Source organism: Mustela erminea, chromosome 15 (genome assembly GCF_009829155.1).
Source record: "Mustela erminea isolate mMusErm1 chromosome 15, mMusErm1.Pri, whole genome shotgun sequence".
In the NCBI taxonomy this organism is placed as follows: Eukaryota; Metazoa; Chordata; class Mammalia; order Carnivora; family Mustelidae; genus Mustela; species Mustela erminea.
The window spans coordinates 57,365,092-57,390,923 of record NC_045628.1 but is presented as its reverse complement, the minus strand read 5'-3'; the positions used below and the strand labels follow the sequence as shown (position 1 = coordinate 57,390,923).

At 46.8% G+C, this 25,832-nt stretch overlaps 1 long non-coding RNA gene across 1 annotated transcript; it reads left to right on the top strand.

The window, feature by feature from the left end:
- The first annotated feature begins 5,917 nt into the window (after positions 1-5,917).
- Positions 5,918-17,471, top strand: LOC116574612. The gene is made up of 4 exons (XR_004279393.1): positions 5,918-6,815; positions 12,587-12,722; positions 15,992-16,029; positions 16,125-17,471. It is a non-coding gene; the product is annotated as an uncharacterized LOC116574612 (long non-coding RNA).
- Positions 17,472-25,832: the final 8,361 nt, after the last annotated feature.

The window sequence follows — 25,832 nt, the reverse complement described above, 5'->3', positions numbered from 1 at the left end:
AGGAATTCAGAGTCCGAGTGCTCTGTTAATAATCCTTACACCATCTCCATGAGTTTGTGTCAGCCTCTTCATTTCACAAGCAACACAACCGGCTGAGAGAAGAGAAATGACCTAGGTCCCCAGAGGTGGTGCAGGGGAGAGCTAGCTCTGGCATTTGAGTCCGCCTGCCTCCAAAGCCCACATTCCTAGCCCCTACCCACGTGGTACCGTTTTGAGATAATATAGAAGCAAAACCAATCCGAGCTTGTAAGTGCTGGTCAAACCTTAGCTAGCGCCATGGGGCCGAGGGCTTTCTCACTCGCGCCCTTGTGTTGATTTGAGGAACTTTCTGCGGCTTCCTCGTTGCCTGAAGGACTCTGTGTCCAGGCTGCTGTGTTCACAAGGCACCGGAATGTGGACGTGTGTGAGACGCATCTCTGATGTTGAGGAAGGAGGAGTGCCCAGCAGCTGCCAGGAAGTGATGCCTTTGATTTTTTATTTTGAGGAAGAATGAGGCAGTATGCATAGCCACTCTGTGGGTTTGGCTGAGATTCGGTCCCTCCCCACTGTGGTCACAGATGTTTCTTCCCAGTGAGGTGCCCGTTAGAACCCAGAAGTGGCCTCAGGGCATGTGCAGCAGGCCTGTGGGGAAGTGATCAGTTGTGACATACATTGTTCTTTAATGGGCCTGACTCACTGCCCTGGTTTTTCCGTGCAACTCCTTCCTGGCTGCCAGAGGAAGATGAAGACTTGGTCTTTATCATCAGATTCGTGTGTGCTGTGAGGTAGCAAATTGCTGTGCGGTGATCCCAATGATCGGTTTTAACTTTACACTGGTCTCTTGGAAAATTCCAGTAACATATCCTTTATAGTCATGATTCACAGCTGCAGGAGGGAGTTATACTGAGGGATACGGAGCGAGGAGGGGTGAGGAGGAGGAGTGAGACATCTCAGAGATATTCTAGTGGGTTGACTTGGGTGAGAATTAAGAGATGGATTCCCAGATCTGCTGCTTTGAATTCATGGGATTCTGCAAGTTGCTTAAATGCTCTGTGCGTTCCCGCCTCTGTAAAATGGGGGGTAATAAGCATATGCAGTTGCCGTGAGGATTAGACGTGGAAGCACTCAGCAGAGGGCCTGGTACAGCAATTATTAAGTGGTAATAATTAGGTCAAGACAAATTAAAAACCGAGTTATACCAACTATTTTCTGTGTCTCTCTGAGTAAATTACTCTGTGTCTCCATTTAATATGTGGATTATTGTGGGCTGAATTGTGTCCCCCTGTGCACCCCCCCCCCCCAAAAAAAGTTGAAGTTCTCACTCCAGGTATGTTTGAATGCGGCCTTATTTGGAAATAGGTCGTTGATGATGTGATTAAGATGAGGTCATGCTGGATTGGGGCAAATCTTGCTCTAATGACTGGTGTTCTTATAAGAAAAGGGAAATCTGGATGGAGATACAGACACAGAAGTCCCAGGGAGAATGCCTGCCATGGGGCCATGTGTCTATAAGCCAAGGAACATGGAGGCCTGCAGGCAAGCAGCAGACCCTAAAAGGGAGGCATGGAGCAGATTCTCCCTCGAAGCCTCAAGAAGGAACTCCACCCTGCAGACACCTTGACTTTGGATTTCTAACTTCCAAAATGGTGAAAGAATAAATGCTGTTGTCTTAACCACTCGATTTGTGGTCATTTGTTGCCACAGCCCTGGGAGACCAATGCACCAACATTTGGGGGCATCAGGAGGGCTAGAAGACGAGTGAGTGTCACAGTTTCTGATGTCCTCCAGTTCTCTACCTCTTCCCTTCAGACGTCAAGACTCAGAGAATGGTAACAGTGGCATGGAAACTATAGCATCTCTCGACCTGTGGGTGTCTGTACGGAGATCCCCACGCACATGACAATGGGGCCCGAGCAGCACCATCACCTCTCCTACTCTGATCCGTGAGAACTGGAGAGAACCACTGACCTCAGGTGCCCGGGGATAGCCATGAGCTTCGAAGGTGCTGGCTTGAATCGTCATGGGGGTGGCTGGGGGAAGTGGCTCTTACCTCACATTAGCAGATGAATCCATCTTGATTTTCAGATTTCACAGAAATCAGAATATACCTTCAGACCCATCTCGAGGGGGCATTGATGGCAAGCGTTCAAAAGGCCCTGCTTTCCCTCGTTGCCTACACAGGCTGGAGAGGCACTGGCGCTTGCAGCTGGCCACACTCATGGGGTCTGCGTGTAACGGGGACGGGGTCTAGCAGCCTTGCCCCATCCCAGGTCCCTGTGGAGGACCTCAGAGAGGGAGAGAGACTGTCAAATAGAAGACGTTGTGGTGTCCTGTGGAGTAACTAGTTGGGGACAAAGGAGGTCACTTCCGTAGCTCTTTGCTGTAGCTGCTTAGAAAGTCAGCCTAGGGCTCCAACTTCAGATCAAGTCTGAGGCATCGCTGGGACACCCGTGAGGCAGGGGAGAAGATCCATGTTGCTGTGGAGAAAGATCCATTACAAAGGCCATGAAGGAGATAAGCAGAACGTGTGTCAGATTATGTACTGGAGCAGCCCAGAGGCAGTGTGATAGACGAGCACAGAACTAAGGGGTTTGGCTGGGGAGGAAGCCAGAAAGGTTAGCAGGACCCAGAACGTGAAGCCTAGTGAACACGGAGCCTAGTGAATATGGCGGGCTTCGGACTCTGCAGGAGGCAGGGAAGCTTTGAAGGATTTTGAGAGAGGCTCACAACTCAGCCTCTACACAGGAAGGTAATGCTGTGTCAGGGTTGAGGATGGATGGGAGCCGGAGTTAGAGGCTGACCAGTGGAGAAGATGAGGTTCGGAACCTGGGCTCTCATGGAAGAAACGGGAAAGGAAAGATGCTCGAAAAGGCAGAGGAAGAACTGGCAGGAGGGTAACGAGGCCCTCCTTCTCAGGCATAGAAATTCGGGGGACCCTGAAAACTCAAGATTCAAGAGAAATCATGTTTTGTGTAATATTTTTAGAAATTAATGTCAAAAAAATTAATGTTGAATAAAATATCAACATTTCAAATAAAGACAGGATCTTACCGTGCCCGGGCTCACCTTGGCCCCACACATCTGCCCAAACCCCAGCCAGGGATGTGGGGGGGGGCAGTGGAGGGACACAGGAGACCCTGTGGCCACCGGCAATATGTTGAGAACTGAGGCAGCTGGGCAGGAGGTAGGAGGGGAAAGGCCCCACAAACCTTTGCAGAGCCCATGCCAGGAATCAAATGCAGGCCCTCATACCAGACACTTAAATATGTAAAGATTATACTAGATTTATTTTATCCTCCTACCGCGATGCATAGCTCTTCATGAGGACCCAGGAAGACAGGTTTGAATTGAGAACCTCCAAGTACTTGGTGCCCTGCTCTGGAACTCAAGGACTCAGGGCTAGCTGAGGCCTGGCTTCTTTCCCTTCCCGCCTCTGGCTCCATCCCACTGGCTGCTGCTCCCTGGTCTTGGTGGGGGCAGCACAGTTCACCTTCAAGAGACTGGACCAAGGGCAAAGTCCAGACTATCTACTGTAAGTGGTCTGGGGCTACAGGGCAGGCAATCCCGGGGTGTATAGAGCACCGGATCTAAGCACAGTGAACTCAGGTGGGGGGAAGGTTGGGGGGCAAGATGAGGGGGGAGGAGCAGCCCTGGGACCCAGAAGCCTGGAGGCACAAGCAGAGGCCTGGAAAGTGCAGATGAAAGTACAGAATTCCTCTAAGCTCTGTGGCTAATTTCTTGGATTCTTAGTCCTCTTGACTAAGAGCTGCCCCTAAGTGCGGAAGCAGAAGAGACGGCTTTTCTCAGTTTTACGCTGAGATTTCCCAATTGTGTTTACAACCTACCTGCTGTGACACCCATCACGAAAGCCCTAGTTTAGTTTCTGGTGAAGTGAAAAGGGCCGTTTCTCCTTTCACACCAGCTGGGAAACTTGCTTATCTAAAGATAGAGATCCTTCAATGTTGGTTTTAAGGAAGTGGGTTTATGAAGGATGTTTGACAAAGGAGACACTGGAATTCTTGATTTCATCCTCTTTTGGAGATGACCAGAGAAGGCTCATGACCGAGGCTTTCTCTGTGCCGTGTTGGGCTGATGTCAAACCAACAGAGACCTGTGGCAAGCCTGAGATCCCAGTTCCTCCCGGTCATGCCTGCAAGGTTCTTTCACCCGGGGTGTGGGCGGGGTGGGTGGGGGCGATGCGTGGAGACATTAGATCACTAGCCCCAGGGTCCAGAGTTCCCCTGCGCTCTAGCTTGCCACTCACAGACTTTGCCACCACCCCAGGCAGGGATAGAAAAGCTTCTAGTTGCTCATTTGAGGAGTGTCGCCTTCTGCCACCTACCCACCCATATTACATTGATCCTATCCTCAGTCCCATTCACTTGAGCAAACTGCAATGTTAAAGACAAAATAACAAAGCCAGGCAGTAGGTCATTTACTGAGCACGTACTATTGCCATAAAGATGCCTTTGGCAAAAGGCTTGACTATGGATCTGAAGTCTTTCCACTGTACTCTGTTTCTTACGGATTCCACGAGTGTCCGACAAGAGCACGTTGCCTTACCACTCAAGGTGGAAGGCTCTGGGGGACAGCTTCTCTATCAGTAGCCAACAAGAAATGGCTTATTCGCGTGGCGGTGTGTTTGTGGGGGTGGGGGGTGGACACAAGCCAATCTCGGCCACTTCTCATGATTCCCCAGCTAAGTGAACTTAAGCTAACTGGTGATGCCTTTTCTCAGTCTTGTATCAGCTTCAGAACTGGAGACAGGTGAAGACTGCAAACAGTAATTCTTTACTCTCATGGCTCTGTTTGTGTCAACGGTCCCAAAGCCTGTGCTGTCCGGTAAAAAGAAAGAAATTAACATTTATCACATATCGCTTATGTAGTAGAGACTGAGGTTTTTTTGTGTGTGTTTTTGTTTTTGTTCTTTAAAGATTTCATTTATTTATTTGAGATAGCAAGAGCAGGAACATAAATAATTAGGGGGAGTGGGAGAGGGAGAAGCAGGGTTCCCGCCAACGCGGGGCTTGATCTCAGGACCCTGGGATCATGACTTGAGCCGAAGGCATACTAGGAGGCACCAGCTCAGCCCAGGAGGAGATGGGCTGAGACTGAAATCTTCTCTCTCTTTCCCCAACGGTTAAATTGTTTAGGAGGGACGGGGGAAATCATCCATTCGTCCAGCAGGTGGCAGCATTGCTTTCAGTTCCACCTATCCGGCTCCTCAAGCAAAGACGCACGCCCATCAGCGCCCCCAGCTCACGCTGCTGTTCCCAGCTCACGCTGCTGTCCGCGGGGCGCGAGAAGCAGCTCATCAGTCGTTATCACGGTCTAAGACACCACCCTTTAGGAAGACGGTTGATCAGATTCTGCTTTAACTATGTCCTTCTCCCATAAGGGCTTTTTAAAAGGAAGAGTTGGTTTTTCCTGTCTTTCCAGTCATTACAAATCACACACTGTGCCCTAGGCAGTTTCCTGACAAGCCCGTAGGGTCTGTATCCCTTTCACTGCGGGGCTCTCAGAGCTCCGTTGTCAGGCATGGGGGGCAGAGGGGCTTGGTAGCACCGAGTTTGAGAGCCTCCCGATCCAGACCACTTGGAGTTCAAAGCTGGTTGTTACACTCACTGGGTCTGTGACCTTGTGCAACTCTTGTGTTTCAGTTTTCTCATCTGTAAATGGCACAGTAACCGTGCCTCCATGGGAGGTTGGGGAGATGAAAGGAGTTATAAGGGTAAAGCCTGCAGGGCAGTGCCAGCCCTGTGGCAAGCGCAGGAGGGGTGATGGCTAACATTGTCAACACTGTGTCCGAGCTTGCTCGCTCAGTGGGTGAGAACAGCTTTGCAGAGCACAGAGTGCTTATCGCCCCAGGCCAGAAGTAACTGTCCCCAGACTATCTCCTAGTCTGTTCCAAGGTTAGCGTCAAGGTGGTTGAAACCCAATGCTGCAGTGGACTGAGAAGGGCAATAGGGTGTGTCCCTGCTTCTAGAATGTCCCTGCTTGCTTATGGATCATTCCATAAGCAAGCCCACACTGAGGCAGGGTGGGTACTAAATTTGTACCTAGCCCAACTTCCCCCCTCCTGTAGGTCCTTCTGACCTTAAGATTTGGCCTCTGCTTGAACACTCTAGAAAGCACAGCATTTGGTCTCTAAGACTCCATCTGACCCCCTATCATTTATACCCCGATCCTAATTCCACCTCACATCTGCCTCAATAAATGGAAATCTGTCCCCATTCCAAGGGTTCTTCAGGGAAAAGAGACACAAGAGGTCAACTTTGGTCCCCAATACTACTATTGTTGGGAAATCCTTAAGCAAAGGGGACTTGGGGGAAATTCATTAAGAAAAAGGGATTCTCTCTGAACTTAGCCTCCTGGTGCTTTTGTTGGAAAACAGAAATTCATTACAGTATGACCTTGACCGCAGGATCAGCCATAACTGTTCTTTCTTTTGACGAGCATCTAAGTGCCCCAGGTCCATGAACTGCCTCAAAAGGAAGAAAAAAACATGGTTAGAGAATTTGAGTATCTGTGAAACAGCAGCAGGGACCAAGACAGGGCTTTGCTGGGCTGAGTGAGGCCTGCCTACATATCCTACCTCCAGCCCCCATTGTCAGAGTCACCCAAGGGTGACAGGATAGGGTTGAAACCCATATGGAAATGCATCACTCAATTTATATACCTGGTGTGAGCAAGTCCCCTCACCTCCCTGGGTCTTCATGTCCTCTCCTACAGGTGAGCCTAGTGAATGGAAGCGGTGTTTCCAGAAGTGAGTTTCCTGCAACATTAGTCCTTTGAGTTGCTCTGCGAAGCATCGCCTAAACTGGGGGATTCACCAGGTGCGTTTTTGCTGCTCACGTGACATTTGGCAATGTCTGGAGCCATTTGGGGTGGTCACGATGTGGGGGAGGGGAGATGTTACAGATGTAGAGACCAGAGATGCTGCTAAACATCATAGGAAAGTTCCCACAACAATGAACTACCTGGCCCAAAGTGTTCTGAGGTGGAGGAACGAACGAGAAACTAATGAGTGGGGGATATATGTGGGAATATATGTGCCATATCCTATCACTTTCCCTCTCATTATTCTATCTCATTCTTTCTTCCACATTAGCATAATGAATGCAGGGAGATGTGTCACCATAAATTTTTCTTTAAGTGGGTATTTGTCGAACTGGTTTGATCTTGGAACACTGTCTCTCCGCCCCCACCAACATACACTCACAGCCGTAGTATCCTTCAGTGAAACTGCCTCTAGACAGTGGGCCATTTGGGGAAATGCTGGCTACATGATCCCTAAAGTTGTTTTCTGTTGTAAAAACCATTTAAAGACATTGTCCAGGATGCCCGGGTGGCTCAGTAGTTTAAGCATCTGCCTGCAGCTGGAGTCATGACGTCAGGGTCCGGGCTCCTTGTTCAGCAGTGAGTTTGCTTCTTCCTCTCCCTCTGCGATCTCTCTCGCCTTTCACTCTCTCTCTCTCAGAAAAATAAGTAAAATCTTTAAAAAAAAATAAAGACATTTCCCTCTGATGAGGCAGCATAATGCTGGGTTCTGAAGAAAGCTTGGAATCCCTCTGCCTCTGTTGGTGCTGGGGGTCTGGGAGGACTTCTGACAAAATGACTTCAAAAATGGCGGAAGTAGCACCGCTCACTGCCTAGGGCGGCTGGAAGGGTGGTGGGAAGCCATATGTGCAGTTTGCTGGTCAGCATCCAAGCCCTCCAACCAATGTCAATCATTATTATTTAAGCGTTTGGGTGTTATTTTGATTTTGTCATTTCCTGATAATGCAATTTCCCAGCTATGTTAGGTAGGGGTCAGATCTGCCCACAAGAGGGCACCAGCAACACAGCCTTGACTGGAGAGTTTGTCAAATATCCTTGGAAGGCCAGGCCGCTCTGGGGTCTCCTAGATCTGACTTCTCGAGAGCCACGGAACCACAGAGTGCAGAGCTGGAAGAGACCCTGTGGAGGATACAATAATCCAATTATCAGATTTTGCAGTTTTAAGCCACAAGGGAGGTTAAAGGCGGAGCCCATGAATGTGACAGGAAACCAACATAGTCGCAGGAAAATCAACTTCGGGTACATTCTCTGTGGATTGGATGGCAGGACAGAAACTCTGTTTTTCTGGAAGCCAGGAGGACATCAGCAGGGTTCACAGCAATGCCAGGCTGAAAGGAAGAGAAGCCATTGCTATAGCGCAGGGGCGGGAGAGGAGACCCTAGGCCTTTGGAGCAGCTGAGGGAAGTGCAGGGCTACTGGTACAAAACTCCTCCACATTTTTTTTTTTTTTAAAGCAGTTTGGGTCTCTATAGTTTTCTGCACTAAATTGCTTAATGAAGACAACAAGGAAGTTCTGCAGGCCCTATCAGATGACGAAGGCAACACCGAAGGTGTGTGTTTAAGGAGTGAAGTTCAGGGGCACCTGGGTGGCTCAGTGGGTTAAGCCGCTGCCTTCGGCTCAGGTCATGATCTCAGGGTGGTGGGATCGAGTCCCGCATCGGGCTCTCTGCTCTGCAGGGAGCCTGTTTCCTCCTCTTCCTCTCTCTGCCTGCCTCTCTGCCTACTTGTGATCTCTCTCTGTCAAATAAATAAATAAAATCTTAAAAAAAAAAAAAAAAAAAGGAGTGAAGTTCCTTGCAAGCAAGCCTGCAGGGATGCGTGAGCGTTGAGAGGAGCAGGAGATGCTCCTCCTTCTCTCCCCCTTCCTCCTCTTCCTTCACCTCCTCCCCCCCTTCTCCCCCTTCTCCCACCCCTCGCCCCTCCGTTTCCTCTTTCTCTTTCTTCGCTGCTTGCTTTCTCTTCCTTCTTAGCTCTGACAGGAAAAACCCTTTTTATTTTGCAATAGTTTCAAGAATTACAGAAGTTGCAAAGACAGTACAAAGAATCCCCATTCTCCCTTGCCCAGCTTCCCCAAATGCTGGCATTCTACCAACACTTCTTGGAGACGCTGGTGAATAATTGCAGAAATGATGCCTTTTTACCTCCAAGCTTTGCCATGGATAGTTAAAAAAAAAAAAAAAAAAAAAAGAAAGAAGAAGAAAAGAAAAAAATAAAGACATTCTCTTACATAAGGAGAGGTCAGTGATGAAAAATCCGAAAATGAATATTGATATATGGTATTCTCCTCTCAAAAACCTACAAACCGTATTCAAAAGTTGCCACGGGTATTCTACTCCCGAGTCCTGCATAGCATTTATTTGTCACACCCCTTCATCTCCTTCAGTTTGGGTCCGTTCTCCCTTGACCTTGACAGTCGGCTTCCTCCGCAGAAGGTTCCTACATCCGGGTTTGTTTTCTCTCAGGCTTCATCACGTCCTGCGTCGCGGCAGGAATATCGCGGAAGTGAGGGTGTGAGCGGCTCAGTCAGGGAGACCCTCGCCCTCCTTTCTCGGCTGCGGGGAAGACGCAGCCTAGCACTTTGCTGGAGCATAAGCTGGGCTTCCTGGAAGAATCAGCCCTTGAAATAAGTTGGGAAGAATAAGAAAAAGCTTTGAGATAAAGACTGAGGGGAAGTAATTCTGGAGGGAGGAAACAGCTCGCCCACTTGTGGGTGAGAAAGTGTATTGCGTTGGGGAGCTGCTGGTCATCTCCTGTGGGCTCCGCAGAAGCCTGCCCACAGGCACCGTGGCTCACCTCTGGGCTCTCTTCCCCCCCCAACCCCCTGCCCCACCCCGAGGTCACCACCCCTGCTGCCACAGGGGTTCCCAGCCATCCTTCCGATCCCCCGAAGAGTCCCCACCATATCCAGAGGGCAGTTGGCCCACGCCACAGCCACTGGGCTCCAGGAGCAGTGCTCTCCCTCAGCGGCTGCCTCCAGAGCTCCCCCAGCATAGCCCAGGGACTCAACAACATTTTTGTCCTTCCTCTCTCCTCTGTGGTTGCCCGCCTTGACACCTCTCTCAGCAGTGGGCGATGGAGGGAGGCAGAGCACCTCCGACTCTTGGGACAAGTATCCCCCACCGCCAACCCCCGGGGGATTCCGACACAACCCTCCCCCCACAAGGTGAAGGAGCACCCCTGCCCCAGCCCGGGTCCACTGCAGGTCTTTCCAACTGCGTTCCCACTCCTTTGCCCCCCAGAGAGCCTCCCCCACCAGCCCGGCCCCCCTCAGACAGACCTCTGAGAGCCCCCAAGTCCCTCCCTCCTCTATAGGGGCTGGCCGCCAGGCTCCCCGCTCCCCTCGCTGGGCCCCTGCTCCAGCTCGCTGCCTGGCCTGGCTGGGCCCCTGCACCTGAGGTCCTGTGCCCTGTAGGCACTCAGCACGCCCAGGAAGGCATGGCTGCATGGACTCAGCAGGAAGACGGTCAGCCCTCCTCCCCAGAAAGGGCAGGACTGGGATTCAGGACGCCTCTCCTCACATCCTGGGACCTCTTTGCCCCAAACCAGGAAGCATGTGTGGCCCTTTGCCCCTCCCACTGCCCCATCCCACCACCCCAAGGCTTTCCCCTGGGCCTCTGCCAGGAGCTAAGGCCATGAGGGCAGGGACTGGGTTCATCCCAGGATCTGGACGATGTGGCTGCTCAAGAAATACTTGTTGAAAGATTTTATAAAAGAGAGAGAGAGAGAGAGAGAGACCTCACCACCTCAGCACCTCACACTTCCAGGCTCCGCTCACCCGGGCTCTCCTCTGCCTGCTGCCACTTCCACCTCTTCCCTTCTCCTCTTTCCTGGAAAATTCCCACTCAGCCGAACCCGGTAGAAGAACGTTCCTTCTCTGGCTGCCAGAGAATGGTAAAGAGCATGGATTTGGAGACACGTGGGCCTGGGTTCAAATCCTGCCTCTCTCATTTCAACAAGTGAATAATCTTGGGCCAATATTTAACCGCTCTGATGCCTCATCTCTCTCTACCTTGCCCCCAAGGGCTGTGCTGCAGCCACACGGGCCTCCTCTCATACCCTGGAAAACACCTAGCTTTTCCTACTTTAAAGCCTTTGTGTTTGCCTCTGTCTACAATATCTCCCTGCTTTTTGTATTTAACTAAAAGCAATTTTTGATGGATACATGCAATATTTGTAAAATATATAGGATATTTGCAGGAAAACAACATCCCTTATATTCATGTACCCACCAGCCATCCGTCATTTACTGTCAGCTCCGGGAGATCGTCCTTGATCCCAGCCCTTGTCCTGCCCACTCTGAGATAAATGCTTGCCTGAATTTTGTATGGAGTATGCTCTTGCTTTTCTTTTTTTAAAGATTTTTTTAAAAAATTTATTTATTTGACAGAGATCACAAGTAGGCAGAGAGTTAGGCGGTGGGGGGGGGCAGGCTCCCTGCTGAGCAGAGAGCCCGATGCAGGGCTCGATGCAGGTCTCGATCCCAGGGCCCTGGGATCATGACCTGAGCTGAAGGCAGAGGCTTTAACCCACTGAGCCACCCAGGCGCTCCTGCTCTTGCTTTTGTTTATGGTTTGTTTTCTTGTATGTCTAAACAATACAGGGTTTAGATTGCATGTTAACGAAATCATATGACTTTGGCCATTTGGTTTTTTTCACTCTGCTCTATGTTGCTGAAGTTTATCATGATGTTGAATGAGGCCGTAATGCATTCCTTCTCGCTGCTATATAGCATTTTATTTCATTAAAATATCAAGATCTCATTAAAATATCAATTTTATATCCTACCATTGGTGGACCTTTGAGCCTATCCCACTTTTTGCTGTTACAACAAAACTCCAGAGTTTCTCGGACATACCTCCTAATACGCAGGTAAAAACTTCTCTGCAGTACATACTTAGGTGTGGACTAGTAGTTTCTAGGATATAATTTTTTTTTTAAAGATTTTATTTATTTATTTGACAGACAGAGATTACAAGTAGGCAAGAGAGGCAGGCAGGGAGAGAAAGGAGGAAGCAGGGGCTCGATCCCAGGACCCTGGGATCATGACCTGAGCCAAAAGCAGAGGCCTTAACCCACTGAGCCTCCCAGGTGCCCCTAGGATATAATTATGTTAACATTTTCTAGGTAACACGTCATTGTTTTCAGAGTGGTTGTACCAATGTGCACCCTCTCCAACAGCAAATAAGAATTCCTGTTGCTCTATATCCTTGCCAATATCTGGCATCACTAACTTCTAATCTAACTTATTGCCTTTCTGACAGGTGTAAAACAATAGCTCATTACATTTTTAATTTGCACTTTGTGTGTTACTTGCCCTGATCTCTGCAGGCTGGTTCCCTCTTGTCACTCAAATTTGAGCTTAAATGACCACCACCTAGCGACACCTTTGTCACTCAACTACACCTTATTTTAATTCTTACTATCTGATATTTTCTTCTCCTTCTTTTTAAAAAATGTGTTTCTTGGTCCTTTTATTCCTTCCGACCCAGGACTTGTATACTGTAGCTGCCTAGTAGATTTACTGAATATTTGTTAAATGAATGAATGGGCTAACTTCAGTTCTGTTCAGATCAGTATTTGCTGGTTAATGGTGCGAGCTCTCTTTGTGTTGGCTTCATATCTCTCTTCTGTGTCGCTTTCAGGCTCCTCTCATACCTTCTCCACTGTCTTTCTCCCCATTACTGTCCGCTTTTTCCCTTTGTTCTCCTTCTCGGCTAAATTCTTTCTGCTTGACAAGTTCTCTCTCTTGCTTCCACACTTGTTGCAGGTTTTCAACCTTCAGGAGACCTTACTCACATCTTTCAAAACCAACTTCTCCTGTACCCAGCTCCTTCCCACCCTGTTTGGCATCTACTCAGGCAATGGTCAGTCAGAAGCAGTCTGGATTCTAGAAGGCAAAGCAGGTAAGAGCAGACAAAGCCATCATTCATTCAAGTCATCTGCAGAGAACCCAGAGAAAGAGCTCTGTGGGTCCGTGTCCTTTGTTAGAGGTGATTAACTCTAGAGGCAAAAGTTACATACTGTCTGGAGCTCATTTCCACTTTAGCCTTCTCTCACATATGCTGTCAAATTTCACAACACTGGTATTGCAATAGCAGGAAATGAGGGTAAAGGTACCTGAAAGATACAGCCATCTATCACCCACCAAAATTTTAAAGACAAATGAGAAGGGAAAATTACTTCTGAGTAGTAGAAGTGATCTCAATTTTTTGTGTGTGATAATTTACTGAAATATACTACCAAGGAACTTCTGTATTTAAAATTCACTAGGACACAAATTCAGCTTTCACCATATACTTCAAGTGTTGTTCTAAAAAGCAACTACTGAATGCTGTCTACGCATGACAGGTCAACAGCATACTCCTATCCCCTTCCCTCCCAGAATCCTATTAAAATGACTGCAAAGGAAGTAAGAAAATACAAAAAATATCCTAAGAGGACTGAGTGAATTGGATAAGAAACAGTGTCAGAGGAAAGACACTTCAACAGAATTTTGGTTGCTAGAGGATTTGTGACTAAGGATGGTGGCTGGTGAGAGGAACACTGATGGGAAGTCAGGGGTTCCTTTTTAGACCCACAGAAAGGCTCTGCAAAAATGTGAAGTGCCATAAGGCAAAGGACTGAGAACAAAGAATTTTGGGGAAATCTGTCAGGAGCCATTAGACACCCTTCCCTATCCTCGTGAAGTTGGGCACCTTACAAGAGACTGGAGGTTTACTTTCTTCAGAAATTGAACTTAAGAAACTTGGCAGATCACAGTGAAGGGGTGTGAGGAGAGATGGGAGGCAAGCTGAAGACAAGGGGGTTAAGGGATAGTCTGCCCATGGAATCGTATGCTCTCCACTCCCTCCCCACACTCTGCTTTCCAGAAGTTGGCAGCCAGGCTTACAGTCCTCCCTGTCCCTGAGGAGAAGATGGGAGATTCTTCACTGGAGCCTCCCAGTGAACCTATAGGAAAGATCTCAGGCGCTGCCATTGGAGGGTCCTCCAAAGAGAAAACAAACTTGCTGATGATCTCACTGGGGTGAGACCCCCAAATACCACAGCCGAGCTTCCTGCTCAACCATGAATGAATGGGCAACGCTGTCAGCCATTTGTGAGTAGCTTCCAGAATGAAAGAGACAAGAGAGAAAGAGAGAGAGGACATTGAGGAAAGAGATTATGCTGAAAATAGGAAAATACAACTTAAAAAAAAAATCAATATTCTGCAGTGAAGAAGGAAGGATGAGGTTATAAAGGGGGTTCCGAGAGGCAATGTATTTTACGTCATAAAATGACAGAATTATAACACACCTTGCACCCATGTCAGTTCCTTGGTTTTGATACTCTTTATAAGTATGTAAGATGTGACCATAAGGGAAAACTAGGCAAAGGAGTAAGGGGTTCTTGGGACCTCCCTGTATTGCCTTTGGAACTTCCTGCCAATTCTAGAATTATTTCAGAACAAAAAGTTAAAAAGCTAGTATCGGCAATGAGTTAAGAGAGAATATTGCATCCAAAACAAAAGTGAGATACTATAAAAGAAAGCGAAGGAAGAAATATTTCTTTGAGGTTAAAAATGGTACTTTTCCAACAAAATTAAGATAATATTGAAGAGATCTCATGTAAAATAGAAATGAAGTTACAGCAGTGGAAAACGCAGGAGGAAAATAAGGGTAATAGATCTGTCTAGAATGTCTAATATGACTTTCATACAGGAGAAGACAGAAAACAGGAGGAGGAATTAGTGAAACGAGATAAAGCAATGCAATGAGATAAGCTCTTGGAACCGAGGGACTGGGTTCCGGGTGACAGGGCTCGCTGACTGCCCCACACAACAACTGAAGAAAGAGTCACAACAAAACTCGTCATTATGTAGTTGCACAACACAAGAGATAAAGATTCTAAAAGCTTCTGGAGAGAGAGAGAGAGAGAGAAGGAAACAACAAACAGTCTGCAAAGGCTCTTGAATCAGACCAGCATCATACTGCCGACCAGCCACACCAGAGGCAGTAGACAAGGCAAGGAGTCATGCTGAGGGATGGTACTCTTCTACCCTGAATTCTATAAGCTACAAACATTGAGGTTAGAACAAAAGCATTCTTGAAGCCCTCAAAAGAATTGTCTTCCTTTTATACTTTCCTAGGAAACTACCAGAGTCCATGGTCCATCAAAACAAAGGAACAAAGCATGAAGGAGGAAGAGGCAGGTCCAGAAAAGAGAAGATTGAACACAGGAGAATGGCAAACAGAAGTCCCGACATGGTGGTCGGCAAAAATGGCGGGTTGAGACGCAGCAAGCACGGGCAGGAGACAGGCCCACTGGAGCAGGAGAACAGGGCTCCAGGGAGAAACACCAAAAGTAGCTGATTGGTTTGATGCCTAGAAAATGTTACTGATGAGCCAGCCCATCATGATAAAAAGGGGCATTTGGAACACTTAGCCATCCATCGAGTGGACCTGTTTCTGCAACATAGTTTCACCAGTACCGTTAGTCAGTCTTGGAATTTTAGAGCTAGAAGGTGTCTTGGACATCATACAGTTCAAATCTTTGGTTTAACAGTCGAGGATCCAGAGAACCTGCATGTTTTAGCACACTGCCCAGCTCTGCAGTGGTTGTAATGCAAACATTACATGAAGTAGAGGCCAATTGTCCTGACTCTTTGTCATGGCTAGTATTCCTTGAAATGCCTGAACGAAGATGAATTTTCTCTGAGATTCCTGCTGAAGAATCTTTAGGCTCCTTGTGGTGTAGAGATTCAGTAGAGGGCCCAGGCTGCCTGCTGGGGAGGAACACAGCATGGATGAGCACAGGCTTCCAGAACAGATCTGGGTCACATTCCAGCTCTATCTCTTACTAGCATAATATCTTTGGAAAAAGTACAAAGTACTTAAATTCTCAAAGTCTCTTGGTAAACATTCCATTTCCAAGGTTGCTAGGAGGATTAGGGATACATAACTGAACTCTCTGGTGTTCCCATTTTTTCTGGCAGAATAATGGTCCCCCAGAAATGTCTCCCTTCGATTTCCAGGAACCAGCAACCGTGTGAGGTCACCTGGCAATGGGGCAGTTAAGATTTCAGAGGAAATTAAGGTTGCTAATCAGTTGATCTCAGGGAGATAATCCTGCATTATCCGGATGGTCCAGTATAAACATAAGGGACGTTATGTTCTTATGTCCTTATCTTCTTTAGAAGAAGAACATAGAAGAGGAAGACTCAGAGAGACGGCAGTGTGAACATCACTGAGCCTGCCACCGCTGATTTTGAAAACGGAAGAGTAGGGCCACGAACAAGGAAGGTAGGCAGCCTCTGGAGGCTGGGAAAGACAAGAAAATGGACTCATCCCTAGAGCCAACAGAAGGAAAACACCTTTTCTGACACCTTGACATCAACCCAGTAAAACCCATTTTAGACTTCAAAACTCCAGAATACGGAGATAATACAATTACATTGTTTTAAGCCACTGTCCCCTGGTAATCTGTTACAGCAGCTATTACAGCAGCTATAGGAAATGAACAGACCTTTCATCTGAACATTGTTCCTGCTCCCCAGAGTGGTCTCTGTCTACGTCATCGTCATCGGCTTTTAGATGATGTAGCTTTTTGGAGGACACACCTCGTCATGGTATTCTTTAGCAGAATCTGCTCTTAACACAAGCCAACCCAAGCAGAAAGGCTGCTTCTTTGGAGGGTGTAGCTTCTATCTTGCTGCTTCTCATTCCTTTTAGCTACTTGGATTAGCGCTGAATCGAAGGCAATGGTTTGCATTTCGGACCCATCATATTCGGGAATGAAAGTGTACTCTGAAATAGCTGGCAATCTGATATTTTTTTTCTTGTGCCTGATCAGACTTTCTGGTTAGAGCTGCCGTCTTTCCAGAAAGTGCTGCCCTCTTGCAAGGCGTCAGATGTTATTTGCCCGGAAAGGGTTGAGAGAGAGGCAACAATGAGCTTCCGTGGTGACTGGTGGTGGTGGCAGACGGTTTGTGGTCTCTGCCCCTTGCAACACCCATCATCCTGTTTGACACAACCCTTTGATGCAGTGTGAAAGCCACCATAGCAGGAGCGAGTGCCTCCGTTTGACCCACTTCCCTTGTACCCAAGTACAGCTGTTGGGATTTGCAGGTTTGACAAGCACGTGTTCATTAAGTTACATACGATTCTCGGTGCGTGGAGAGACACCATGACATGACCATTGCCAGTGATGAGTTTATAGAAGGAGAGAAAGCAGAGCAACCTAGCTTCTGGGAGTCTCTCAGTGCCCGCAGGCTTCTAGTCACGTGGGTCAGCGCCCTCAGCTTCCCCTCCGGAGCTGCTGGTGCTGATGCGGGCCCTGACCTGGGCTCTCCAGATGGGGGACACAGAGCAAACTTCCTCCTGGTTCCCCAGAGTAAACAAGCTGTTCCTACTTCTGGAACGAGCTGTGGAAGCGTGGGTTACTTTTAGCTTCTCCTTTTTCTGAATTGTTCCTTTCCTTTTAAAAATGGAAATAGCTAAGGCTGGCTCAGGCTGGCTCCTGGTAGAAGAGTGAAGCATTTCTTCATTTTCGTTGAGGATTTCTGTCATGTTGGCTCTCCGCAAAATTCAGAAGGATCACAAAGTCAAACTACTCGAGAATAGGGAATTTCAAATAAAGACCATTGAAATAAGCACAAGAGGGGACTGTTTTCCTCTACGGACTGATTAAATATTTCAAGAGACATTCCTCACTGTGCTGGTGAGTGTGTGGTGTGTACACAGGTGGAAGGTACAGATTTTCCAGAAAGCAAATAGGCTTTCTGTATCAGGAGCCCTGAGCATGTTCACGTTTAGAAGCCTGAAAGTATACTGTTCAGGATCCAACCCTTTAAAACTCAGGCTTTCTGTTTCCTCACCTGTAAAAGCAAGCTATTAAGAGAATCTGTGGAGTGACGTGAGAAACAAAATCATGGAGAACTGTTGCACAATGTGTACATGGCAATCATGAGGCATCATAAGCGATGAAAAAAAGACTATTTCCAGATACAAATTGATGCCACATGGCAGCAGAGAAATTTCAGGCACCGATCGTGCCCGGTGCTTGAGCAAGGCTAAAAAACACCTTAGAGAGAGAGCTTTGGCTCACCCACTTCCCATTCAGCTCTTGAAATAGATCTCTTAAGATGTCTCAAAGTTATGTAAATTGGAGATCTTGATTTAATTCAGACATAGTGTCATAAAAAAGGGGTAAGGACTTCTTTGACATAAGAAAACTGCACATAGGATTTTTATGGGATACTTCCGTGCCAACTTAGTGTTCTCTTGAGGGAACATTCTGGTGCACACCCTGTTCCTGGAATTGCGTGTTTAGCGTGGGCTTCTCAACCTTTCTCAGCAGACACTGCTTTTGAGCTAGGTCTATTTGAAGATTTTCGAAGAGCTTTGAAGACGGAGCTTTCTGGGCCCCTGGGGGAAAGGGGATCCAGATTGGCTTTGGTTGAGAACTGTGGGCTGTGGTTTAGATAAGGAAATCACGTTCTCTAATGAAAAGGAAAGAGAATGTAGCTGTTTGGGAGGGTGGGAAAGATGGTGTGTCCCAGTAACTCACAGAGAATAGAGAAAAGAGAGCTCTCACGGTTATGGGACGGAAAGAGTGATCAGAATGGGGAGGAGAGATGGTCCGGGGCAGGGGTGAGAGGAAGGTCGGGAGGAGTAGACTGGTAGGTCTGTGCCGGGTCCCTCATGTGCACCCAGAAGCCATCTTGAATGGTGTCTTCATCACTGACCATCCAGTCTTCGCCCATGTGGAGACCACAATCCCCTCCATCTCCGGGCTGCACTTGCCCCGGTGCCGTACCAGCTGCCAGACTAACAGGAGTGACGCCTAGCCATGACACAGGCCTGCTTCTGTCCCACTGCCCTGTGCAGACACCTCCCAGGCTACCTGTAAACCAAAAATAAGCGTCAGGGGAGCTCCCTGTCCTGTGCTCAGGCAGGAGTCCTGCCAAACAGAGCAAGATCTAGACCCCCAGGCTGAGAGAGTGCCTAATGGCATGCCTGTTACCTTTACAATATAATAATATTTTCCTACTTCTTTTGTTTGTCTTTACACAAGAAATACTATCTGCTGTGTCCCCTGAGAACTGGGAAGGGCTGTAATTCTACTTGCTCAAAGGGGGGAGGGGCGAGCAAGGAGCTGGATCCAATAGTCTTGATAACAAACACCCTCTATTATTCTAATGGAATGACCGGAGTTGGAATCAAAATCCAGGGACAGTGGAGGGTTCCTTGAGCTTTGCCAAAAGGAATACAGTAGATCATTTTGGGTCTCTTTTTTGGCGTATTGCCAAATAGAAGGGGAAATGAAATTGGAAAGTTTCAGTTAAGGCGATGCTTTCTATGATGTATGGTGTTACAAAGAAATGCCCTTGTCTGGATGCTGTTTTAAGGACTGTCTATTATCATGCTTTCTGGGCCAAGAGAAGCCTCGGTTAAGGTCAATTAGAAATCTGGTGTCCGAGCAGATATTTCCCAATTACATAATGACTTTTTGTGACTGTCTCTGTAGCTGTCCTAGGCATTATGGAGACTATTGATCTGGTTGTTGAGCCAAATTTTGCATTACTATAAATGATTTGGGTAATTCTTACTTTTTAGTGCCTCACTTTTCCAATTAAAAGTGTATGGCAGAAGCAAGAGTGACTCAGGGACCAAAAAATGCAATTAATGTGCATCTCTATTTAGTACAAAAATGTATACGACTCCTAAGCTATGGGAAACCCAGCTAAAGAAAAGTAAAGGAAGCACATCAAGTTATTATTTCTATAGTTCTGAGTAAGCCCATTGTTCTCACCAAACTTTAAAAAAATTATAAGTGCCTTGGCTGAGTTCCTGAGGAATAGGCCCATTTGCCCCCAAAAAGATCACCTTAAGAGAAATCTAGTCATAGTCCTATTCTGGGCATATCCCTGGATTCTGCAGAATTTCTAAACATCAGCTTTGTGTATTTGAAAGATACTGGAAATGTAACTGGTTCAGATTTTCCTAGTGATGAAACATATCCAGGGAGTTGATGTGGAAATGTTGAGGAGGGTCAGACATTTCAAACTTGATGTGACACTTTGAGGACACTGACCCCTCTTCTCATGTTCCGGGTTGTCAGGAAATATCCTTTCCAATTTTCAGAAGAAGCTGGGACAGGGACGCCTGGGTGGCTCAGTTGGTCGAGCCGCTGCCTTTGGCTCAGGTCATGATCCCAGGGTCCTGGAACCGAGTCCCGTGTCGGGCTCCTTGCTCAGTGGCGAGCCTGCTTCTCTCTCTGCCTCTGCCTGCTGCTTTGCCTGCTTGTGTTCTCTCTCCACCCTCTCTCTCTGACAAATAAATAAATAAATAAATAAATAAATAAAATCTTAAAAAAAAAAAAAAAGCTGGGACAGAAATGCTCTCCACAGGGTCAGGTAGTTCCAGTGCCCTGGACTCAAGCACTGCCTGTGGGCCATGAGGGGCCGGAGGGTGAAGCTGGGGTGGCTGCTTCTCTGAGCAAGTGAGACCGATGAAGAGGGGATGGAAGCAGCTGGTGGCAGCACGGAGTCACTTGGCCCTTTCTTTCTTTCTTTCAAAAATACATGTCTTTCTTTTTTTAAAAAAAAAATACATTTCTTTCTTTCTCTTTTAAAAAAGATTTTATTTATTTATTTATTTGAGAGAGAATAAGAGAGAGAGAGAGAGTGCACAGGTGAGAGGGGGAGGGTCAAAGGGACGAGCAGACTCCCTGCTGAGCAGGAAGCCTGATGTGGGGCTGGATCCCAGGACTCCAGGATCATGACCTGAGCCAAAGGTAGATGCTTAACTGACTGAACCACCCAGGCACCCCCATAACTTGACTCTTTCTTTCCCTGGCCCTTTATGACCTCTTCCAAGGAAGGTTCTTTCCTGCCTCTGCATGAAATCTCTGGTAGATGCCACAGTCCCTCCTGCCCTTTTGGGTTAGAAAAGCAGCATTGTGGTAGCAGCAAAGCATCTAGTCCAGTGTGACAATCACACGGGAAGCTCTTAAGCAAGTGAGAAGAGCATTGGCTCAGGCCTGAAACCCACAGAGGGGGAAGGGCCCCGCTGACTGTGCTGGTCACCCCCTGCCCCCTGGCTGCCTGCCCCCAGCGAGCTCTCCCATCACTCAGTGGCAATTTCTGACCCTTTCTGAAAGGGGTAAAAAGAAGAGGACACAGTCTTTGTCACTGGCCCTGTCCTGATCAGGCATTGTGCCTTCTGGTCTTGGTGGATGCTCAAAGCAAACACTGTCTGGGGCAGTTTTGTGGCTTTCTTGGAGAGTCCCCCAGTCAGTAGGAATCTGCCACTGCAGCTGGAACTAGCTGTCACAAAACCAGTTTGGTTTGGTTTTTTTAAATTTTATTTCTTTGACAGGGAGAGTGGGAGAGAGTGCACAAGAGGGGGGGCGGGTAGTGAGGGGAGCGGCAAAGGGAGAGGGAGGTGCAGACTCCCCACTGAGCAGGGAGCCTGATGTGATGGATGTGATGCAGGGTTCGATCCCAGGACCTTGGGATCACCAACTGAGCCCAAGGCAGATGCTCAACCACCGAGCCACCTAGGCGCCCCAAAACTAGTTTTGTCCACCTCCTTTCCTAGCACTTTGATTTGGAATATTCTGTATGATACCTCAATTTGGAAGCTTAACATTTGAGCATTTAAAAATGGAAACAGCAAGAGTCTCATTTTAGCCTCCTGTGACAGTGGCTAACCAGCCCCAAACAATAACACAGCAGCGCAAGAAGAAGTGATAGCAAATACATGTATGAGATGCTACCATGTCGACAAAGAGAAGCCCCGTCTGGTGAATTACTTGAATAAGGATTCAGAGGCGGAAAAGGGTCAGAGCCTAAGGGTGGCTTAGTAGTGTCTGAGCCAAGCAGGGACTATGGTGAGGTAGAGCCAGGCATTTCTATCCCAGTAGATGTTGGGCCCTCAATAACAGAGCAGATCTGACATGCTTGCATGCTGTTTCTAGGTTTTCTTGGTTTGCTGGTTTAGAAGACTTTGTTTTTCCTTTTTAGAGGTACACACAGGTACAAAAAATAAAATAATTTGACCTGAAGTGGTTGATTTCTTCCTTGCCCATAGGTCATATAGACCCGTGTCTGATGAGGTTGGGCATCTAACTCTTGGTTTTGGCTCAGATCATGATCTTGGGGTCTTAAGATGGAGCCCCACCCACATCGGGCTCCATGCTCTGTCAGGAGTCTGCTTAAGATTCTCCCTTGCTGGGGTGCCTGGGTGGCTCAGTGGCTTAAGCCTTTGCCCTCGGCTCAGGTCAGGATCTCAGGGTCCTGGGATTGAGGCCTGCATCAGGCTGTCTACTCAGCAGGGAGCCTGCTCCACCCCCCTCCCCCCGCCTGCCTCTCTGCCTACTTGTGATCTCTCTCTCTGTCAAATAGATAAATAAAATCTTAAAAAAAAAAAAAAAAGACTCCCTTGCTATTGCTCTGCCCCTCCCCCTCTAAAATTAAAATAAACAAGTCTTAAAAAAAAAAAAAAAAAAAGAAGGTAAGAGAAGCTTGAAAAGAAAAAGAAAGGAGCTGAAAACACATTACTCCAGTAGAGGGAGTATATGACTCCTTCCTGATGCAGTGGATTGGAGTGTATTACAAGCTATATTTGTTAAGATTAAGTTTGGCTAGAGAGAACAGAAAAGCCCAAAGTATTGGTGGTTGGTGGCTAAGCAAGGTAGAAATTGGGTTCTTTTCATGTATAAGGTGGGCACACGAATCTGATGCTGTGGGTTATGGTGTCACGAAGGACCGAGGCTCCTACTTTCTATTTTCAAGGTCACCTCGTGGCCCAAAATGGCTACTGGAACTCCAGCCATCCTCTCTGCATTCTAGGCTGGAGGAAAGGGGAGAGATCAAAGGGCAAAAGGGATCTTCTCTCAAATCCACCTGTTCCCTTTAACTGGCCTTCCTGGTATCCTGCCATTGTTTTCACTGGCATTTCATCACCATAAGTTAGTGGCTGGATCTAGCTTCAAGAGAGCCTGGGAAACATAGTATTTTTATACTGTGAGGCAGTCGTGCCTAATTAAAAAGTAGGATTTTATTCCAAAGGAGGAAAAAGAAAAAGGAAATGTGCTGGGTAATCCATCTTCCATGCCACACAGGTAATACTAAAGACACGATGGCTTTAAAATCCCTCCTTTCCTTCAGTATGTGAAAGCGCTCAGCAAATTATAAAATATTTAGGCAATGTAATCTGCTTTACAGTGAATTGTATGTAAGAGTCTGAAGTAATGGCAAGACAGTCCACTATTTGCTGAGAGATTAAGTAAGCAAATTAGGAGTATTCAAATCTTAGTGTCTTTTTCTCCTAAAGTCATCTGAGAAAATACTGACCTGCCACTTACTCTAAAACAAACAAAACAACAACAGAAAACTGTCTTAGAAAAAAAAATTCACAAATCAATTCAAAAGTGTGTATATGTCTGTTTTTATAAAATAGGTATATTTATGAGGAGCAGAATATTAAATCATATTTAGAGCTCTTTATTTTTAAAGATTTCCTTTATTTATCTGAGAGAGAGTGAGAGCACAAAAAGATTTATTTTATGAAACGAAGAATCCTTTTATAGAGAGAATAATCACCCTTGTTTTTTTGGACAGATCTAGATTTTTTTAAAAAGTGACATTGACATAAAATAACCTCAACTTCACTTTAGTGTCTGGAAGAGAACAGAATATGAATTAAAACCAATATGCAGTTTAAAAATATCATATCAGTTCTATAAAACTGTTTTTTTTTTTCTATGACACAGTTATAGACTTGGTGAATTAAATGTTGAGATTTTTTTCAAAACTTCTTTCTCCCCTGAAATGGAGATCAAGGGAATCATTCCAGAGGTGCCCCTTCTCCCTCATGCCCAACATCCTTTCTGCCCATTTTACCTTCTAAATATTTCTGGAAAATTTTCCTCCCTACTACTACTGTCCTGCCTGGTTGGAAACCCCAGCAGCTTCTCTGAATTTTCCAATCTATTTAAAATACACATTTGATCATGTTATTCTTCTGTTAAAATATTCAATGACTCTTCAGCAGTTAATAGCACTTCTTAGTGCATCACGTGAGAGCCTCGTGACTCATCCAATTTATTTCTCTAGCCTTAAGCCTCATCTCCCAAAATTCGCTGCTGTAAACTTGACAACATTAACCCTGCTCACTTGGCTTGACAAATATGCCCTCACAAAATCTTCCTTAATCTCTGTGAGTGACTCTGTGATGCTTCACTGCATTCCCACCATGCTCACATCTCTATCATAGAACATTCCACATGATACTAGATCCAAAGAACCTATATTTCATGGTTCCTGGCATCTAGTAGGTGCTCAATAAATCACTGGTGAATTGAACTCAACTAAAAAAAAAGATCTCCAGGGAACACTAGTTTCTAAGTTTTACTCAAATAATGCTGATGTGATTATTATTTTTCTTTCTTCCACTACAAAACAAAGCATCTTCAGGTCTCCCCAGAGGTATGCAGCAGAAGGGCCCTTGGGCCTCTCACGTGTATGTCCTCCAACTGCCATTTTCTGATCAAACATACAGCATTTCTTATGGGTGAAAAACAGGAATTCCTGATGTGTCAGAAAAGAGTGGCTAGGTCATCAAAATGGGTTGGCATTTGTTGATTTGCGCAGTTATGGATTTCTGAGATTAATTGCATTTGGAACGGTGGCGTTGTTTGCTAGCCAAAAGAATCCTATTTAAAGATTAGAAGTGCTTAACTAAGCACAACTTGGGAAAAATAGAAAAAAAAGAATCAATTTTGCCATTAATCTCTACATCCTCCCCCCCACTTAATCACGATGCAAACAACAACAAAAATCAGAGATCTTCAACTGATATTCAATCCATTGGAAATGTCCTTGTGCTGATAATTTTAAAAGAGAAGAAATTGGAGAAATAGGTGTTTAAAATCTATATAAAAAGACAAACCATAATGCCTTTGAAGGCAGCCATCATGGTATAGAAGAAGGGAGATTTGGGTTGAGGCTGGGAAAATACACATTCTGACACTAAAGATATGAGCTACCCTTTTCAGAGCCCTGGCTCGGGCCAAGTCCTGCACTAGGTACCTTGTCAGTCAGTCCCATAATGCACCGAGGAGCTTCAGCCACATGATTCCATCTCTGCTTTCCTTGACCTTATTAGAAGTAAGGATCCTGAGTCTGGGAGTTTGGTAGGGACAGAGCATTCCCAGAGAGTGGTGGGCCTATAAAAGGGTCCAGTCATCATTTGGAAACAGGACATTCCTTTGGCTTCCTGAGCAATCAACTCTGGGATCTCAGGCCCTGACCCCAGAACCTGAAGGTGGGGGCTTCCCCCGCCCCAACTCCCCCCAGCAGGACCACCTGGAAAGCTCACTGCAGCTGCACCAGCCTAGGCTGGGGAATGCTCTGGGCTGCCTTGGCTGAGGTCAGGTACTGCCGCATTTCCAGCCCTGGCATCTCTGGCAGACAGTGACACCATCGAATGTCTTCAAATTGTCACTTACGGTGTGTTGTTGGAGGGGCGGTTCCTGGGAAAGAGATTGTCAAGGGTACAGGAGGTATGACGTCGGGTGTATGAAAGTAAAGCATTTCCTCTGTGGATTAAGGTGCTGCTTAAACAGGGACACCAGTATGTGACCTCTGAGAACCCGGGGCCCAGGACATGGCACATACTTCCGCCTCCTTAGGTTCCAAGCAGGAAAGGACAATCCCCAGCACAGGGGGCTGTAGAGACCCTGCTGGCCCATCCCCAACCTCTGCCTTCTGCCCCAGCCAAATAAGCATGCGGATTTCACAGAGAGAACCAAGGACAGAGCAGAAAGCAACCAGAGCTGGCATCCAGTTTTCCTGAGCAAGGTAGAGTACTCCTCAGAGCTACACCGATCAAATCTTTGAGCTTAAAAACTCTACTTTTTAAATAAGTGCATAAACAACAATATTCATGATCACTGCTTCCAAAAAGAGGCCAGCGTTTTGTCATAAACAATGGAGAATATATATATAATATATAGATATACCTAATGTT